Below are 14,759 nucleotides of genomic sequence, written 5' to 3' on the forward strand. Positions count from 1 at the left end.
AATAGATTATATATAACTGCGTGGTGATGTTTTATTTTGTTGTTATTATTCCAGCCGCCTGTGGCTGAGGTATTTGTGAGATGTAGAAAAGTTTCAGATTGTCCACCGTACAGGGGAGATGCTACCGAAATTTTCTCGGACAGGGACTCCTCTGGGGCGTGACAGCTTAAATTCAAATTAAGGTCTATCAGAGGAATAAGTCAAAGTGGTTTTTCTACTGTGTTTGGCTGCAAATGGTGCAATTGGAGCATCAACGGTTACTGGCGATCTGGCTGTGTTCTGGTTGAATCAGCTTGACTCCTGGCTATTGGTTCGAGCTCAGAGACACCAGTGAAGACCATGAATGGTATTGGTGTGAGTTCAGAGAACCAGATGAGGAGGAAAAGTGATTGGCGACGCCTGAGTTGGTAGCAGCGATTCGGTGCAGGTTGCAGTGATTCGATACAGGCAAACGCAATGGAAAAGGCAGAGGCATAAGAAGGAGTATGAGATGTTCGAGAGAACAGCCAAAAAGAAAAGAAAAAGAAAAACTCTCGGTCGATCAAGCAAGAGTGCTGTGTGTTTTTGAGCTCTTGGCTAAGGAACTTCTTCTGGTTTGCGCTCTGCTTTCATCGTGGCTGTAAGCTTATTTTTCATTCCCTTTAGCCATTAATCTCTGTAAGTCTTGTGCTTCATTTAAATATTTTCTGAGACTTTGTGGAGAGGTTACTCCACCGAGAAGGAGAAATTCTTAGCCGGAATCTATCCGGGGTGTGATCTACCGAAAGATCAAGGGATCGTCCACCTTACGGACACGCCGAGGAGTAGGGGCAAGTTATCCCCGAACCTCGTACATACTTGTGTTAGTTGTGGGTTGTTTCTTTTCCTTGTATTAGTTTTTCTTTTGCATATTTCCGCTGTGCTAACAAACTTTTGTGAGAAGATTGTTTAAGTTTTAGAGGAGGCTATTCACACCCCCCCTCTCTAGCCATCCGAATGTCCTAACACTGGTATAGCTCTGAGGTGTGTTTTGTCTCTGTTTGTTCTCCAAATTGCAACATATCAATCAGAAAATGGAAAAGAGCATATCTTTGATAAAGGAGGCAATAATGCTGAAACAATGCTAAAATAGGGTGCAAAAATATAGAATGTAATTAAGAAATTCAAATAGATATACGATAAAATATGGATAAAAGTGTATACAAACTACGCACATTAGTTAATTTCACCCGAATGAATACGCCTGTGTCGTGGGACACTTCCAGAGTTTGTTCCTTGTTGTAACTTCTCGTTCCAAGGCTTGAATGCTCCAATTTTTACTCTAAAAATGTGTCCTATCAAAGAAAATAAGCAAAGAGCAGCTCTCCAAACTAAAAGAGTAAAAATAATAGAAAGAAGATGTACGTATGCAAAATATACTCATGGAATATGCCACAAAATGTATGCAAAAATAATGCTTAAAAATACCTATGAAATACACACTGAGATTGCTCATGCCTCATAGATACTTTTGTAGGATTTCGGATCAATGCCTAAGGGAGTTCTATCAGTTGTAGCATGTTAGACCTATCGAGTGCTTGAAGTCCCTCGGCGAACGTCGCGAGTATTTTCAAGGGTGAAGGGTGTACACATGTTGCTTTTGCATCGCTTCTTGTACCTTGGCCGGTACAAGTAGATCAAGATTGTGTTGTGCTATGGTGATGACAACAAGCCTTCCTGTGTCATCCATCTTAATGTCTTAGTTTTGGTATACATTCCCATATGTAGTGCCAATTTGATCCTGTCTGAGATCAACGATGGATGAGCTACTAGTGAGATGTCTTTAATGTGGACTTGGTCATTGAGCACTATAAACAATTAAACGCTAGGAGACCTCACCATGATGGGAATAGAGACAAAGAAAGAGGGAGCATTAGAAGGAAAGCCAAGGGATGCCTTGGCTCAGTCACTCTGACGTTCAACTTAATCTTCGACAGGGGGAGAAGACAAATAGTAGTAGTAGAGGAAGGAAGTGTCTTCCTTTGTATGCATACCTTGGCCCATAGAACAAGTTCTTTTTATACTATCACTGATGATATGAGTTATGATGGGTGGACTTGAAAAAGTGATATGGTAGTAGGAGCCAAGATGATAAGGCGGTCAAAGTCAAGATAATATGACAGTCTTACTTCAAAAAGAGTAATATACCTTCATCTACCTTGGATCAGTTCTCTAATGTTAAAATCCTAGGGTTAACCAAACCAGGTTTTAATCCAGCCAGGAAAAGAAGGCCAGTCATTAAGACGAGCGAATCGGGGAGTATAATGTCTCGAGGGCGGCCCTATCATAGGGAGATTAAGGTTAAGGTTGACCGGTCTTATATAGCGGCCGGAATGATTAAAACATTCTACAACATATCAATTATAAATAATAGTGTGCATGTGTATTCATCCGGTCTTAAAGTCGAGCGAGCATGTATGATCTGAACGTACAAATACATGTCGGGATAAAAGCACTCAGCATCATCAATTCCCATATATGGGACCAGCTAGATAAACACCAATTGGGATAAAGGCGCTCAGCCTCATCAGTTCACATATGTGGGACCGACTAGATAAAGACCGGTCAGGATAAAAGCACTTAGCCTTTTCAGTTCCCATACTTGGGACTAGTCAGATAAATACCAACTGGGATAAAGGCGCTCAGCCTCATCATTCCCCATATGTGTGCTCGGCCAGATAAAGACTGGACAGGATAAAAGCGCTTAAGCTTATCAGTTCTCATACGTGGGACTGGTCAGATAAATATCGACCGGGATAAAGACACTCAGCCTCATCATTTCCCATATGTGTGAACGGCCAGATAAAGATCGGTTGGGATAAAGGCACTCAGCCTTGTTAGCTCTTGTATATGCGACCGGTTATCCAGGATTAAGTCCTCAACTTTATAAATATTTCCAGGTATGTCTGACCAAAGTGTACATACGCCCAGTCAGGCAAAGGATTGATTGAGCATACATCACTTGTATTCATGTTATTATTAATCGCCCAAACAGAATCCCAACACAACATATGTTATTATCAAAGAGATTTCCCATGATCATGATACACTCTACCATTCTCCAATGAGTATATTCATGTGACACAGAGTATATCGGCTAATACAAGAGGTTGGCTTAAGGATCGGCAGAGATATATTCAGCCAATATAAGAGGCTAGCTTAAGGGTCGACCGAGATATATTCAGCGTAGAGTACATCAGCCAAACAAAGAGGTCGGCTTAAGGACCAGTCGAGATATGCTCAACAAACAATCAGCAAATAGTATTTTAACAACCTGTCAAGGTTGTCGGTAATATTCTTTGGGCACTTCTTGCGAAGGTTAGTTACGACGACATACTCCCTCGACCATTTCATCAGAGGTCTAAGCCATAAAAAATAAAAGAAGTACATATGTAAGTAGAAAAAAAATTCCTCAGACTATTACTACATATCATCCAAATTGTACTTCTTCTATCACCTAACAAACTCTAATACACGATGCCATCTCATGATCACAGAGGTTGTGAGAGGTGGTATATAAAGGGGAATCCTCTCCGTTAGCAAAGTACACATCATCTATATCTGAAACCTATTCTCGTACGTATCTACTACTGTTCTTCATTTCACCCACCAGAGGTCATACTGACTTGAGCATCAGAGGGCCTTGTCAGGGATTCCTTCCCTGGTCTTTTGTCATTAACGCTTTGTTGGATCGTTTGAGTGTGCGAGGATCTGAAAGAAATCTCCTTCTCGGAGGAGGTCTTCTCATCATCAACAATCAAGCCATCGTTACCAGTGTGTCATCTCCACAGTTCTCAGATAGGATCAGTTGAGATAATATTCTCTCTCCATTAATTGGTTGTCGTGTCATGATAAAAAAAACGTCCCATTATCATATCTCTGCATATGGTATGGCGCATATTGCATATCTTGTATAATCATATTGCTTCATATGTTCTGACAATCCGCTTAGGGTAGCATTTATAACTCTTAATTGCAAGCTGCAGATCTATTGGGTCTACGGGCCTGGCTCATTGGGATTAAGGAGGACCAAGTCGGAGAAACTCATCTTGGAGAGCCCAAAGGAAGCTTTCCCCTAAGCTGAGTTGGCGAAGCCAATCGGGGTTGAACAAGGTGTGAAGTTGATGGTCCATATGGAGCTACACAGGATGTCGAATTGGGGAGCTGAGTCCCCGGAGTCGAGGAAAGTTGAACAGAGTGCGAAGACGGGCAGCTAGGCCTTTGGAATCGAGGAGGGTTGAATAGTGTGAGGAGTCAGGGAGCTAGGCCTCTATAGTTGAGGAGGGCTTAACAGAGCATGGAGTCAAGAAGTTGGGCCACTGGAGTTGAGGAAGGTTGATCAAAGCACAAGATCGGGGAGCTAGACCCCTAGAGTCGTGGGAAGGCTGAACACAATATAGAGTCAAGGAGTTGGACCCTTGGAGTCGAGGTGGACGAATCAGAGAGCAAGGTCGGGAGCTAGACCTAGGGGCGGAGCTAGGATCTAGATTTAATGTGGGCAACAAATATAATATAATTAATAAGGGTGGCCCAATGAAAGAAATTCTAACTAATACAGGCTCCTAAGAAAGGATCTATTATATATACTATTTTTTTATTTTGTAAAAGATTATTTTTAAAATTCGAATATGTAACATCTAATGTCACACGGCTATCACATTGCTACGTCGCGGGGCAGCACGAGTGACAGCACCGCTGCCTTACATCTTTTTAGTCGAATAGAAAAAAAAAATTGTTTAGAATTACCTTAAAGCAGAATTCCTGGTTTACTGCATAGTGGAAAGGAGATGAATAGGAAGTTTAGGATTAGGGAAAAAAATAAATCAGTTTAACGAGATTAATATGTTTAATTAATTATATATAAATATAATGATATTAATAAAAAATTTATTTATAAAATAAAAAAATGATACCGAAAATATTGATGTCGTGTTTAAATTTACATATGATCAACATAGAAAATGGACGGGGACACCGGTGATTCTCATTCGAGGATGGCATCCTCACTTACTCCAAGATCCGGCGGTGGGATCTGACCTCTGGGTCCCTTTGTGCTAAAACGTCCGCCTCATCAGTAGTGTCTAAAGTCCCAAGATCCAGTTCGCATTGTGAGAAAAAATGTTTGATTGATGAAATTGGATTTCAAATTTCCCTATAAAATTTTCACAGAATAGCAGAAAATTTCTCTTCCATATATTATTTTTCATCGTTCAACTTGTTTATCTTAATATTTTTATCATTAGAATTTGATCTCACATATGAATTTTCATTGATTAAATTGATTATCAATGATCTAACAATTTAAGTTCATTATTGTGCTCAATCGACTGGACTTAATTGGTGTATTTCTCAAAAACCACTAATTTAATTGTTTATTATCAATTGAATTGGCGGTTTTTTCATCATAACTTATGGCGTCATTAAATATCAAAAATCAAACACCTAGAAATATTAGTTAAATGGACAATCAAATGAAATGATGCCTAGAAAAATTGTAATTTTCTATATGGTGGACATAAAATCGATGAGAAAACATATTTTGTCGCACATGGCCTTTACATGACCTAGTGTGCCGACATTGGGCCAATGCTGGCTCCGTCCATGGTTGGACGCCTGGAGTCGTGGGAAGCCGAGCAGAACGTGGTGTTGGGGAGCTGGGCGAGGGCCGAGTTAAGTGTCACAGTCGGGCGTTGAATTCGCTTAATTAAGGCAAATTGAGCAAGGACGTTGATGTGATGGTAAAAGGAGTATACTACGGATGAGTCAAAGGTGACTGCCCCCAAATGGAGAATAGTTCGATCGGACCGCCTGTCCGACCAGATTAGGAACAACCTACTAAGTTGATCGACCTTGGAGGAGAATAACCTTGAGCAATCGGGCAGGAAATCCTGGCTAAGAGACTCTGCTGCTCGGCCCAATAGTGGGACAACTCATCATATCCTTTTGAGAGTTAGTACTGCTGTCAAACAGGGTATGGTCAACAGACAAATCGTACGACGGAAGTTTCCACTGTCATATCAGGGATTTGCACGCCCTGTTAAGAAATGATGTCAGAAACACTTTCTGGACATGTCTTTTCAAAGGACAGTTAGAAAAACATGCACGTGTCTTGAGAAGCGTGCATGTATATTACTGGAGTATTATATAAAAGGGGTCCATGTACCAACAAAGGTATGCATTATTTGTACTTGAGCTCTCGTTGTTGCCGTATTTTTTGTTGAATATAAGTGCATGGAGAAGAGGTGGAAGAAGAAAGAGAATCCCTTGTAAATGAAACTTTAGTCCCACATTGGGAGTTTCATGGCATGATAGTTGGTTTATATTGATTCACATGCATTGAGGATATGAACAAATACATGGGGAGATGCTCTCTCTCATGCGTGGGTGCGTAGGGGGTGTAAATCCAGAGTCTGGATTGCACTGAAACATGTTGACTTGTGTGCGAGCACTACTTGCACGGGCCGAATGTTGGACCGGTTGGGGTAAAATTCGTCCAAGTGGAACAACCAACAATTTGCCGCGTAAACTTTTTGTTGCTGTGTAACGGATGAATTAAGTCAAAGATTAATGGGCGTTTCACTGCTCGACGAATAATGATCATTAGGACCATTAAAGCAGTCGTTGATCTGAGCTCCTATAAAAGGAGACTCCGATCATAGGTTTAGATATAGAGAAAGCAACATAAGCTCTCCACGAGTGTTCCCTCCTCCTCTTGTTGGTTGCTATTGGGAATATCGTACCGGTTTCCCTGTACAAAATTTTTGTACAAGTCCTGAACCTTTCATAACAACCTATTGTATTCTTTAGAAATTAAACTTAGAATCGCAAATAGAACTTAACATTATTGATTCCAAATTTAACTTATTTGTTCTTAGAGGTTTAGACTTGGATCCCAATGATGCTTAACATTATTGATCCAAATCCACCCATGTTATAAATTCAATTAAATATTAATTTCAGATATTGGCTCCCAGGTCAAACATGACGAGGCACTAGGCCTTCTTGGGTATGAGATCATCCACCACTGTCTCAACAAAGTCTTTAAAAGAAATTAAATATTTAATTTCCTTACAGTAACCCTAGATTTAACCAAAAAGAACAATCGAATCACAAATTCGAAAAACAAAAGAAACACAAAATCGAAAACATAAATTCGATAACCTAGATTCAATAGCCTCTTGTGTTTGGTATTTCAAGTTCTAAATAAAAGGATGAACTAGTTATGATGCGGAAACTAATAACTAGTTATACCTTTTATAACTTATAGAGTTCACAATCTTCTGTCGTATTTCTCTTCTTATCTCAGACGTCATGTGGGCGACGATCTACTGAGACGAGAATCCACCCAAACTTCCTTCTTCTCCAAGCAAGTTTCGGCCACCGCCAATCTTCAAGAGATGAAGAACTTTCGGCCACCAACCAAGCTCCAAGGGATGCTAAGAAACAAAGCCTCCTATGTCTCCTTCTTCCTCTAACAAGATCCAACCACCACCAAACTCCTAGAGATGAATATGCCGCCGGCCACACAAGGAAGAAGAATAGGAGAAAAGGAGGAAGAGAGGGTCGACCACACCACCAAGGAATAGAAGAGAGGAATACTAGATTATGTGTTATGAGGTGAGGCACCTCTACCCTCTCTTTTATATTCCTTGGTCTTAGCAAATAAGGAAAGTTTTATAAATAAAATTTTCTTATATTCCTTGCCAATGTTTAAGAAGGAATATTTAATTAAAATTTCCTTATCAAACCTCTAATGGCTGACCACCTTATTCCCTCTAAATAAGGAAAGTTTTAATCACAAAATTAAAACTTACTAATTTATTTCCGGAAATTTTAAAATAAAAATTTCTCTTTAAAAAATTCCCTTCATGGTTAGTTATAAAAGTAAACTTTTATAAATTAAAATCTCTCTTTTAAAACATGTGGATGATTACAAAAAGAAAAGTTTTCTCAAAATTAAAATCTTCCTTTTCAATCTACAAATAAGGAAGGATATCAAATTTTTCTTTTAATCTTTTGTAGAAAGCTATAAAAGGAAAGATTAATAATTTTAAAACTCTCTTTTAAAACCATGAGGATGGTTACAAAAAAGAAAAGTTTTATCAAAATTTAAAATCTTCCTTTTAACTACAAATAAGGAAAGATATCAAACCTTTCTCATAATTCTTTGTAAAAAGCTATAAAAGGAAAGATTTTAATTTTAAACTCTCTTTTAAAACGATGGCTTCCACATAAGAAAAGATTTTAAAAATTAAAATCCTTTTATTGTGTTGTGGTCGGGTTCCTAAGCTTGGGTTCAAGCTAGGGTCAGCCACCTCTTGAAACCAACTCACCTTGGTTTGGCCGGCCCTATCTTGGGATCCAAGCTAGGCTTGGCCAGCCACCTTAAGGTGGGTAAGAAGGTGGGTATAGGTGGCACTACAAAAGAATATAATTTTACCGACGGAAACACCGACGGAAAAATACTTCCGTCGGTAAACATTGACATTACCGACGGAATACTTTATTCCGTCGGTAACTAAAAATGTCACCGACGGAAATCTTTATTCCGGCAGTATATTCATAAGATTACCGATGGAATAAATAATTCCATCGGTAAAGTTAATGTTTACCGATGGAAAAAATTTCGTCGGTAAACCCGTACAATTAACCCTACCCGAGCCCGATCCCTTTCTTCCCACGCCTTTCTTCCCATGCGCGTGGACGACGACGACGGCGATTTAGGGCTTCCTCCGATAGGCCGGTAAGTCGAATCTCGTTATTTTTTCCGATTTTTCTCGTTCCCCTTCTCTCGGTGGTAGGTTTGCCGGCCACCAGCTGGCCGCTGGGCGCTGTGCCGACCGCCAGCGAGCCGCTGGGCGCTGTGCCAGTCGCCAGCAGGCCGTTGGCCGCTGTGCCGGCCGCTAACGGGCAAGATGATAGGGCTGCTGGCCGCTGTGCCAGCAGCCAACGGGCCGCTGTGGCGGCCGCCAGCGGGCCGCTAGCCGTTGTGCCGCCCGCCAGCGACCCGCTGGCCATTGTGTCGGTTACTGGTGAGCCGGCTGTTCCAAAGTCTGGCTTGGTGAATGTTGCTACGTTGGACACTGATGTGTTGGTCGGTAGCAATAGTTTATGCTTTGTACTTGTTAATTTTTAGTAAAATTTTGTACTAAGTTGTTTTTATTTTGTAAACAGATAGCATTTGCTGCTCTTCTCTGGTTGAGCTACACATCTTCAGGTATATTTTAGTAAATTGTAGTTTATATTATTTAGCATGGTTTACTTTAGATATATGTTATATTCGTATATTAATATGTAACATAATATAGTTATTTCATTTGTAATGTGTTTGTATGTTAATATTTGCTAATTTTCAATTTATTAATTTAAGGTCAAAATGTCTATGAACAAAGCATGGATGTACAATCGTTTGGAAAATGAGTTTATTAGAGATGATTTTATTGCTGAAGTTGAAGAATTTGTGAGCTTTGCTAAGAGTCATCCAAAATGTATGAATGGTGATGAGTTACGGTGTCCGTATAATCTTAAGAAATGTAGGAATGGAGCTTTTCGTGATGAGGATACCGTGAAGGATCACATATGCAGAAATGGTTTTGTACCAAATTATTATAATTGGTATTGTCACGGGGAGCCTTATGTATATGAATCAATTGGACGTTCTGGTGGGACGTCATCTGCCACAACTTATACTGCTCCTGATATCTCAACTAATGATATTGCAATGCAGTCAATGGTTCACGATGCGATGAATGCTGCAGTTGATTATTCTAATATAGATGAAACACCAACACCTGAATATCAGCAACTATATGAAATGTTAAAGGCTAGTGAAAGAGAAGTGTGGGAAGGCATTCCCTCTCGACATTCTTAGTTATCAGCTACTACTAGGTTATTGAATATGAAAGCAAAACATCATTTTTCAGAAAGATGCTATGATGACATATGTCAATTGATGTCAGAATTGCTTCCTGCTGATAACATAATGACTGATAGTTTTTACAATACAAAGAAATTGGTCAGAGGTTTAGGCTTGCCTGTAGAGAAAATTGATTGTTGTATAAACAACTGCATGATATTTTGGAATGAAGACAATAATCTACGTGAATGCAAAATCTGTACACACCCTTGTTATAAGCATGATACTCGTATACCAGGGCAGAAGAAGAAAAAAATTACTTGGAAAGTGATGTATTATTTTCCGTTAACTGCTAGACTTCAACGGCTGTATGCATCTACTGCTACAGCTTGCCACATGATATGGCATCATGAACATGAGCACGATGGAGCGCTGATGTGTCATCCTTGTGATTCCCCTGCATGGAAACATCTTGATGCTTTATTTCCCTCGTTTGCAATTGAACCACGTAATGTGAGATTGGGACTTTCCGCCGATGGATTTCAGCCATTTGGTCAGTTAGGGCAACAATATTTTTCTTGGCCAGTTATATTAACACCATACAATTTACCGCCATGGATGTGTATGAAGGATGAATTTATGTTCCTTACAGTACTTATTTCTGGTCCAACAAATCCAAAAGAGAAGATAGATGTTTTCTTGCAACCTGTGATTGCCGAGTTGAATGAATTATGGAATGTAGGGTCAGTGACTTACGATGTTGCAAGTAAAACTAGAAATTCTGATGATGTTCAAACGATAGACCCATCGATGCTTTCTATTTTCAAATTTCCTGGTAAGTCAATGGGTGCATCACGTTATAGATGGTTAACTGAAGATGAATATCATGCTGCAAGAACATACATACTATTAAACTGTGAAGAGGTCAAACCATACATAAAGTAAGTTAACTTCTCTAATTAAATAATTATTCTTAAATATCTTTCTTGATATCCCAATATTTATATAATTACCTTCTTTCCCAGCTTGTACGAACAACAACTATATATACAAAATCCATCAATTGCTGCAAGTGAAGTAGCTGCAAAGTTAGAGACCAAATTTGCACTATGGTTTTAAATATATGTAAGTTACAAAATTTGTAAAATTTTTTCCTTCAATCCTATTAAAAGGTGTCCTAATTTATACGTGGACTATATTTTATAGGTGAAAGACCGTAGAATATCAAATGTGCAAGATGATAGGATAATGAATATTGCATCGGGCCCGCTCCATAAATTAAGGTGTACTCTGGTTATTATGTTAATGGCCTTAAATTTCACGTGACACAAAGAGATTCACAGAGAATAACTTATAATTCTGGTGTTTGTGTCAAAGGATCTATGGACAACAATAATACTGAGTTTAATTACTATGGTAAACTTGAGGAGATCATAGAGATTGAATATCCTGCATTACCAATAAAGAGGTGTGTGTTGTTCAAGTGTTCATGGTATGATCCGACCCCAAGAATAGGTACTAGAATTCATCCAAATTATAATTTAGTTGAGGTTAATGCAGACAAAAGATTCAACAAATTTGAGCCTTTCATTTTTGGGATACAAGCGGGTCAGGTTTTCTATCTTGAATACCCTACGAAGAGAAGAAGATCTAGTGAATGGTTGTCTGTTTGTCGAATCAAGTCTCGCTCAACCATAGAGATGCCGAACACAGTCACTCCTCAAAATCATGATGCATTTCAGAATGATGAAGTGGAGAGACATTTAGTTGATTTACAACTTCAATCTACTTCTCAATTACTTGTAGATATTAATGTCACTTACGAAGAGATTGATGATGGAGAGATGTCCAGTAGTGAGTATGAAGTTGAACTAAGCTCATCTAGCGAAGAGGACATAGAAACTGTACAGAGTTGATTAGTCAGATGGTAACGATGATTATGTATTAAAATTAGTAATTATCATGTAAGTTATGCTTTCGTATTAATTTGTAATTTTATTATCATGTTTTCATCACCTTATTATTATGTGTTGCAATGTTGTTTTACAGATATCATTATGGCAGAGCAGCAGCCTGTAGCACCACGTGGCTACAAGGTCCTTAAAGTCGTCGGGGACTCATACGTATTTTTTTCTTATATTAATTCAAGTTAATATATAATTGATTTTTCTTAACTTAATATTATTTTATGCAGGTTCACTCCGGATGGCCATCGAGTTGCCACACATATCATCGGAAAATTCAAAGAACGAGTTAGCGCGTCTGGTACTACATGGAGGCATGTAGACCAGGACATGAAGATATTTTACTATAATGAATTTGTGGTAAATAAATTTAATATATTTGGTATTATAGTTAATATAGTTATCACTTAACTTAAATGCTTAACTTATAATTGCAGAAAATGTATACATGGGAGGACAGGCATGAAAAAGATTTTAAATCTACATGGAATACATACTGTGTCAAACTATACAGAGACCATATGTATTACATGAGAAAGAAGGGCGTTAGACCTGCGTATGTTTCTGAGGCGATATAGAGTGCATGGACGGCCACCTGGGCTGCAGAAAGATGGCAAGCAAATGCTGAAAAGGCAAAAGTAAATAGAAATACAGAACCAGGTGGGCCGAGCACTGGAACTGCTCGGCATACGTCAGGATCCAGATCTATTGTAGAGAATACCATGGATCTGGTGAGTAAAATTTAAAGTTATACATTGTAACAAATTATGCATTTATTAGCAAACTTGTATAATTTTATCCAAAAATTTTTTATATGTAGGAACACGAGCTTGCCTGACAGCCCACATGTATGGAGGTCTTTCTCAAGACCCATAAGAAGAAGGATGGATCATTTGTTGATTCTCGATCTCAGACTCTCCATGTAAGATTATTAACTTTATTACATTTGTTAATTTCTATCTTAATTAGTAGTCAGTAATACTGATTAAATTGGATATTATATTTTTGTTTACAGCAACAAATGACAGAAAGGGTGGCTCAGGCATCTCAGCCATCAGTAGAGGGGGGAGAATCACAGTCTCTATCCACCGACGCTCTAAATGAGATTTATTATGATGTTGTTGGTGGAAGGACAAAAAACTCTACCCTCTACGGCCTGGGCTCTCAAGCAAAAGTGGCATTTGATTGTCTGAGAAATCCGGCCGGTCGTGCTAGTTCCTCTTCATCTAGTGAGATGCAGTCCTTAAGACGTGAAAATCAAGAACTGCGCACTCAATTGAAATCAATGGATCAGAGGATGGCCGATATGGATCAGTGGAGAGCTAATGAGGAGAAGAGGAGAGCCGAACGTGACAAGAGCAATGATGATCTCATGACCCAGATGCGCCAGATCGTGGCTAATTTCACCCAAGGGTCACATGGTCTTGAGTCACAGGAGCCTCAAGATCCATCAGCCGGTGATGATTAGCATTTTCTGAGGTATGTTCAATTACACTTTATTAGTTTTTTATTTATCATAGATAGACCGTGGTAATATATTTATTCCATTTTTATATTTGGTATAATATGTTCCTTTAATTTCTAGATGTTTTATTAATGTATGTTTCAAGAGTCACGTTCAGTTCTATTTACATACTGGCTCTTCATATGATCATATGCGAGCATTTTTTTTTCAAGTATCATTTTATTATAAATAAAATTTGATATACATATATGCAAAAATATTTATTTATATATCAACATGGTCATTTGATATTTGTCTTTTGATAGGATTTCTATCCAAATCTTTCATTCTTGTATTATTTTGCATACTTTGCACTATGGTATGCATTCTGTAACTTGGATTTATAAATGACTATTTGTATTATGTAGACTTGTTTTGTTTAGTTTGTTATAGATGATTATGCAGACTATTTGTATTCTGTAACTTGGATTTATTCTGTAACTTTAGTTTAGTTTAGTTTGTATTATGCAGACTTTGCATACTTAGCTTAGTTTAGTTTGTTTTAGATATTGTGAATGTTTAAGTGTCGATTGTGTAACAATGATATTTTATATGTGATTGTTATATATATATGATGTAAGTGTGGATTATATGTTTGTATGAAGATGTATGAATGAAGTGTTAGAATGTTATGATTGTTTAATTGTGGATTGTGTAAATATGATGCTTTAATTTATGTGTGGATTAAATATCTTTGTGTGGATTGACGATTGTAATGGAATATATCTGTCATGTTTTGTATATTTGGAATTTGTATATATGGAAATTGGTAAAATAGATTGAACCTGACAGTTTTTTTTGCTTTACCGACAGAAACAATATTCCGTCGGTAAATATCGAAAAATTTACCGACGGAAACATAAATTCCCGTCGGTAATGCGATATATTACCGACGGAAACACCTATTCCATCAGTAAAATATAGCATTATCGACGGAAAATACTTCCGTCGGTAACCTTGCCTCGGGATATTCCAGAGATGTCTCCGACGGAACTATCTTCCGTCGGTATATTATTACCGACGGAAATTCCTACTTCCGTCGGTAATCGCGTTCCTGACAAATCGGTTACTGACAGCTGTGTTTCCATCGGTAATTCGTCGGTAAGCTATTATACCGACGGAACTCTGACGGATATTTCCGTCGGTAAAACTGGTTTTTTTGGTAGTATGGGTATAATACTTTATAAATAAGAGGCTACGACAGGGACTGAGAGGACGAATTGGTTTTGATTTCCCGATGAACTTGAGCTTCCCGTGTTCGCCCCGAACACCCAACTTGAGTTCATCAATAATAACTCATTCCACTAAAGGGTTATTATTGAACTACCACACCAATCCCATATTACTATATGAGCTCCTTCTTATCATGAGTGTGTAAGTCTCCCTGTGTTTAAGATATCGAATGTCTACTAATTAA

The sequence above is a fragment of the Zingiber officinale genome, chromosome 2A, assembly GCF_018446385.1.
Source record: "Zingiber officinale cultivar Zhangliang chromosome 2A, Zo_v1.1, whole genome shotgun sequence".
In the NCBI taxonomy this organism is placed as follows: domain Eukaryota; kingdom Viridiplantae; phylum Streptophyta; class Magnoliopsida; order Zingiberales; family Zingiberaceae; genus Zingiber; species Zingiber officinale.